Source organism: Aplidium turbinatum, chromosome 3, assembly GCF_918807975.1.
Source record: "Aplidium turbinatum chromosome 3, kaAplTurb1.1, whole genome shotgun sequence".
Taxonomy (NCBI): domain Eukaryota; kingdom Metazoa; phylum Chordata; class Ascidiacea; order Aplousobranchia; family Polyclinidae; genus Aplidium; species Aplidium turbinatum.
The window spans coordinates 17462711-17469302 of record NC_137474.1 but is presented as its reverse complement, the minus strand read 5'-3'; the positions used below and the strand labels follow the sequence as shown (position 1 = coordinate 17469302).

At 39.9% G+C, this 6592-nt stretch overlaps 1 long non-coding RNA gene across 1 annotated transcript; it reads right to left on the bottom strand.

Moving 5' to 3' along the window:
- Positions 1-2713: 2713 nt before the first annotated feature.
- On the bottom strand, positions 2714-5783 carry LOC145767204 (uncharacterized). The gene is made up of 4 exons (XR_014288748.1): positions 5160-5783; positions 4355-4543; positions 4011-4129; positions 2714-3037 (listed from the first exon to the last, which is right to left on the bottom strand). It is a non-coding gene; the product is annotated as an uncharacterized LOC145767204 (long non-coding RNA).
- Between the last annotated feature and the right edge of the window lie 809 nt (positions 5784-6592).

The window sequence follows — 6592 nt, the reverse complement described above, 5'->3', positions numbered from 1 at the left end:
CTATTACTTTAAAGATGCCACTAGCTTACAGATAATCAATTAATCATGATAAGACATTTGAACAACGCTGTCTGTAGGCAACATTATAAATTCCAACTAGATTTAAGCAACAACATCCATAAACAAAACACTCAAATAAAGAAAAAACTCACTACCTTCCAAAATCACATCATGAGAAGCATGACCAACAAAAGACTAGGGGAAGGTGGGGATGGTTCGGACAAGGGGATACCCCGGACAAGCAACTTCCGGTTTAATTTTCACATCGCCACGCACTTTGCACGCCAACTTTCACCATTGGTGAAAGTTGCCAGCTGCGTTAGGACTGCTTTAAGAACTTCAGTTGTTCAAATTTAGAAGTTTAGATTTTTTTCGCAAAGAGGAATATTTTCAGTGAACGTCGTAAGCTTTTATAAAAAAGTTTGTGCAGTAAAGCTTTTAACCTTTAGTGTAGTATATACGTTGTAGATAGCAGGCAGTGGCCGATGGCAGCAGTGGCCGAGTGGTTAGCGCTTTGGGCTCACAGTCGAGAGCCTGCGTGTTCGACTCCAGCCACCCGCACCTGCTGTTGTTTCTCTGGGCAAGAAACTTTACGATAATTGCCTCTACCCAGTGATCGATTTCGAGTAATGGGTAGTTCCAAATTTAAGTCATAAGCAGAGTAGACAACCGGAAACAGACATTGTCGTCGGCTGCAGCGTGGGTCAGGTGTACGTCGGAAGGCGTACACCGATGCATAGCGCTCAAGTCCGCTTTCCCGCAATGCAGGATAAAGATAAACAAACAAAACAAAAGGTTCTTTACAGCAAATAAGTTTTCTAGCAGAGCATTTTGTACTAGTAGAAATCCGCCATTGTTTGCTACACGTGACCATGGGGATACCGCGGACATAAATATCTAAGTGTCCGGGGCATCCCCTAGGCTATAGACCTTTTGTAATTTTTTTGATATTTTGCAATTCCCTTCAACATGAAACAATTGCAGGATTTCTTTGTTAATATTATTGGTACAATACATGTTATTCAAAACTATTTTCAACCATATTTTGATTTATCCGACATAGCCCCATACCTTGTCCGAACCTACCCCCTCATTGGGGTAGGTTCGGACAATTCAATGATGTCAGCATTTTAGGAAAATTAATAAGAAAACAAATGTTGAGAAATCTATGCTGTGCACCCTTTTTTCAAGAAAGACATAGCTATAAGTTAGGGCTACCATATGTCCTCTTTTAGGAGGATTTGTCCTCTTTTTTCATAAAAAATGAATTGTCCTCCGAGGACACTTGAAAATGCTCAAATGTCCTCTTTTTTGCATTGCAACCATTTTCAACAAGGTTTTTACTTTTATGTGACCTAGACGAAAGCTAAATAAGGCTAAGCAACGATACCAAAAGGAAAAGTATGTTTTCTGTGAGCTGTGGCAGAAGTAGGCTATCCTTGTTTAAGAAAAGTGTTTATTGACTTTGAGGCTGACAATACATTGCTTGCTGTGGGTATGGTGGATACATTTATTTCTGTGGCAAACGAAGGCAGTGTTACTCGATGACCATGTCAGATGTATTTCTATTGTTCGATTCTTGTGTTGCCTATTTGCATCAATAAACCACTAATTTCATTTTCCGAGTTCGCATCCTTTGATTGGATGCTTATTGCTTATGCTGTCTTACACCAAAGAAAAGGATAACTCTTTTCAGCGCTGTGTGGAAGTAGCCTATCTGTCAGAGAAAAATGTTGGCATTGATGATGTTAAACTGTTCAATCTATACCAAAGCTAGTGCAAAGGCGTTTTAAACTTGATAGCTAGCTTGCATTAGCTTTGTTTAAATGATGACACATTAGAAAATGGACAGAATAGTTCAAATATTGCAGAACCAGTGGCGTAGCCAGGGGGGGGTTTGGGGGTTACAACCCCCCCCTTTGGCACGCGTGTGACGTCACGGTATTGAGAATGATGCTTTCAGTCTAAAAAAAAATTGCCTAATTTTCAGCCAGGAATTAGCAACAAGAAAACATAGAGACTTAGCTTCCCAGTAAACATTGATTGTTGGGGCAACATTGGCAAGAAGTTGGCCGCAACATTGGCAAGATGCAGACGCCAACATTGGCAAGATGTTTTATGCACCATTTGGATGCATCTGGCCAGCGTTGGCGTCTGCATCTTGCCATCGTTGGCTTCTGCATCTTGCCAACATTGGATTATGCATCTTGCCAACGCTGGCTTCTGCATCTTGCCAACATTGGCTTCTGCATCTTGCCAACGGTGGCAAAATGTTTTATGCACCATTTGGATGCATCTGGCCAGCGTTGGCGTCTGCATCTTGCCAACGCTGGCTTCTGCATCTTGCCAACGTTGGCTTCTGCATCTAGCCAACATTGGCTTCTGCATCTTACCAACGTTGGCAAATGTTTTATGCACCATTTGGATGCATCTGGCCAGCGTTGGCGTATGCATCTTGCCACCGTTGGCGTCTGCATCTAGCCAACGTCGACTTCTGCATCTAGCCAACGTTGGCTTCTGTATCTTGCCAACGTTGGCAAAATGTTTTATGCACCATTTTGCTTCATCTTGCCAACGTTGGCATTTGTATCTGGCCAACGTTGGCAAGATGGCTTGTGCACCATTTTGCTTCATCTGGCGCCTAAATTCTGGTTGACTTTTATGCACCATGATGCTGCTTCATCTGATCTATTGACTATTGTGATGCCCGCGCTTTGACCAAGGTTGGCCATGCAAAGCAAGCTGGTGCATAAAACATCTGAACAGCATTGGCATCTACATTTGCCAAACGTCTCTGTACTTAAACCTCGCTCATCACCAAAAGTTTATTGTTGAACCTAGCTAATCCTTGGGCGAAAGAACAGCAGCAACACGGATTTATAAGCAACACTTCTCCCTTTGTGACAAAGCAAAGTAACAGCCGAGCTTCGTATATTTTCACATTTATTAGAAACAAGCCACATCAAATCGTATTGACAGATGGAGATTCATTGCACATCAGCAGCTTTTTCTTGTGTATCTTTATCATTGTGAATTCCTGCGAATGAAACAAAAATATTTAAATCAAGAGGGCTGTTTGGCAACAGTGTAGGAATCATAGGCGTAACCAGGGGGGCAAAAGGGGCCATGCCCCCCCAAATTTTCAAACTTTGGATTCCGAAGTTGAGCCCTTTGTTGAAAATGCAATAAAGTTTGTAGAAATTTATATCGTTTTCCAAGAGATCTGGCTATTAACACCCCCAAGGACTTGTTTTAGACACACAGAAAGACACCAATAAATTTTCCAAATCGTAAATCGCCCAAAATTTACGCGATTTACATTTCTTTGAACTAATTTGTGGAAGCAATTTCAGAATGGCTTACTCTGTTGGGCTTTTGTGTAGTTATTGAGTTTTTGTTTAGCTGTGTTTTTGGTGTTCTCTAATTTAGCCGCAGTTTTTGCCAGTTCGTGTGTAAGAGCTATCTTTAATAAGTTAATAGCTGTTTATCTGCTAATAAATTTCATACAAATATTACCCTAAAAGTGTTTTCAGAAAGCGCTATAATCCATTATTTGAGTGTAATTTTTCAAAAATTTTCCGGGGGAACATGCCCCCGGACCCCCTTAGAATACGCGTGCCTTGGGCACGCTCTAACCCCGCTACCAGTTTTATTGCTTCAACCCACCAGGATACGCCACTGCACATCAAGTGGCGATGGCTTTAAATCAAACACTTTGTTGTTCTCTTCAATTCATCAAATATTTGGCCCCCCCAAAACATTTTTCTGGCTACGCCACTGTGTAGGATTTTGATCAGTTGTCGTTCAGGATACTACGAAGTTAATTGACAATCTGCAATATCAATGTAATATCCCTCTCTCCAACGTGCGTGACAAAGAACTTATCATTCGATTCTGCGCCACGCAGAGCAATAATCAAGTTCCAATACATTCTAATTGCGTGTACAGTAGTTATTCAACAACTAAAGCAACACACGCGCTGTTGTCTTTCAAACATATAACAAGCTCACCAAAAGTTAGTTTTTGCCGTTTTCAGCCACCTTGCCTGTCCTTCCAATTTCGAAATCACTCTGAAACTCTTCATCAATTTGCTGCACGGCAGCAGCTTTTTCGTGCGCCATCACCATGTCTAATCATGAAAGTAAAAAAAGAAGTGTTAAATCAGTATATAAATGCCGACATAGCCTACTAACCACCATGTTCGTTGTTCACATCACTGCGAATACACCACTAAAACATTTTCATACATTACTCAATACTCTTCACAATTACATCATACATTAATCAAAAGAACAAAATGGCATAGTTATGACATAATCATTTAGTCGTAGTAAAAACATTTATCCGTACTCACCAAGAACAATCTTTTTCAGATTCTTTTTTAAACAATCAAACGAGTGCTTAGACTTCACGACGTTTTTTTTTTCCTTTCTTTTTTCTCGACATGCTTTGAACTGTGTTGTGTTCGATAATAATAATTGGTAATAAGTCCACTGATACAATCGCTTGCATTTTTGCCAACAGCTTGACTTAAATTTGCTACCTGCAAAATGTAAATCGAATGTAATGACAGGGGTTTCATCCATCATATTAAAAAGCTTCAGCACTTGTTACAGACATTTTCGACTGTTACAAATGACAGCCAACGTTTAAAGTTTATTTTGGGATTCCAGTCGTCTGTTTTGTTGCGTATGTAGGTCGCAGTGTAGGCTACTGTAGGCTATGTTGTCGCAATGGGCGCAAAATAAAACATGTTATTATTATTATTATTCAGTTGACGGCAATGAAAGCTACATTTGCAAATACTCTACAACCATCACAGACCTATCCACACGACATAAAAATACAAACACATTCAAGCAGTCAGGCAAACACTGCCGGAGCAGCAAAATCAAAGATTGAGCAGAACCCTACACATGTTGTGGGACATCACAAGCTCTGCTACTTTGCTGATATCTTCTTAGCACTCATCTAGAAGCACTGGCACTAAATTTGTCACGAGAATATTTCATATGAAAGTTTTCCATTGGTCATTGAGTTTTATAACTTTCTCTAAATTGAGTTTTATAACTTTCTTTAAATTGTGTAAACGTAGCCTAGTGACAAAAACGACTTTACACAATTATTTCAGGTTCAATGAATAAAAGACATTCACTTACCAGGTTTTCATAAACATTGTCGTAAGTCATTCTTATAGTTTCATTTTGATCATTTCTAAAACTTCTTTCGGCCGTAATAGGCCTATCTCAATTGAATTCGATTTTTTATATTTTCGATGCAAGAAGCGAAAATTCCTCTTAGCGCTGTTCACATAAGCATTGTGCTTTCGGCTCTCCACGTAATTGTGTATTGAGCACAACCGCCATGCTTGAACAGTCGAAGTGAATCGAGTGACGTCATAATCCCTTTAGCAAAGGATTAAGTCATGGCCTCTGTCTTCCTTCATCAAAACAAACCAAGTTCTTCTGCTAAATTGCATCTCCTCACGTTGATATAACACATCGCCGCATTCTAAAGCTTTGTTGCCTCTTTCACTTCAACGCGTCATATTGCCCAGTCAAAGTTTAAGTAGTGACGTCATAATGGAGTTTTCACAACAATTATTGTGCCTGCAGTGTTGTTCTATGCACCGCGGGAGTAGAAAAAACGATTTGCCGGATCGTTGAAAGTAAAAGTAGCAATCGTTTTGTGAAATCTCGCTTCAAGAAATTGAGGAGAGATTTCGACGCAACATGACTGCTCCTGAAGCTGGCCTATTGTGCAAGCTTTGCTACATTTAAAGTAAAGACGCCCCTTTGTTGGCGACACGAGAATCTCACCCACGTGGTCAAAATCAGACAGTGAGCGACTGCTCTCAGAACAAAATCAACAAGTGATACTGCATCAATCGATTTTTTTTTACATTGATTCAGCGTCTGCAGACAGGTCAGCAGCGCGGCGGCAGTGCAGCCGCAACTCAATGATTACATGATCACCACAATCATGCTGCTGTGTCGAGCGCTACTAAACATCAACAAGTGAATTCGATTAAGCTTACAAGTTGTTTTAAACCAGCTCAGTGGCTGAGTGGTTTCGCCTTCGGCTCTGGTGCTGGTAGATCTGAGATCGATTCCAGGTCGGGTCAAACCGAAGACTTTAAAAACGGTACCGATTGTGTTCTATCCTGCATAGCGCAGTGAGAATGAGTCGGGTAATAATGTGATAACATCGTAAACCTGATATAAATTAAAAATGAGCCCTGTCGCTAAAAGACCTTAGTTGTTGTAGAGCGACAATAAATAAAACCATAACATTATTATTATTATTATTAAGTTGTTTTAAATTTTCTTGAACTGCACGCAAATTTTGAGGTTAGTCCTGAAAAAATGTTTTCAAAAATATTACAAAACATTTTAGTATAGTTAAACTTGAAAATTAAAAAAGCTTTTGTTGAACATAAGAAAAAAATGAAGACCTGGCAACTTGAATTATATCAACCACGTTTTTAAGTTTATCGCTTGTTAGTTACCTTACCAACGTCTGCAGACGTTGAATCAATGTAAACAGAACGGATTATGCTAGTTGGGTATTGGAGGCACCAAAGCCTAAACTT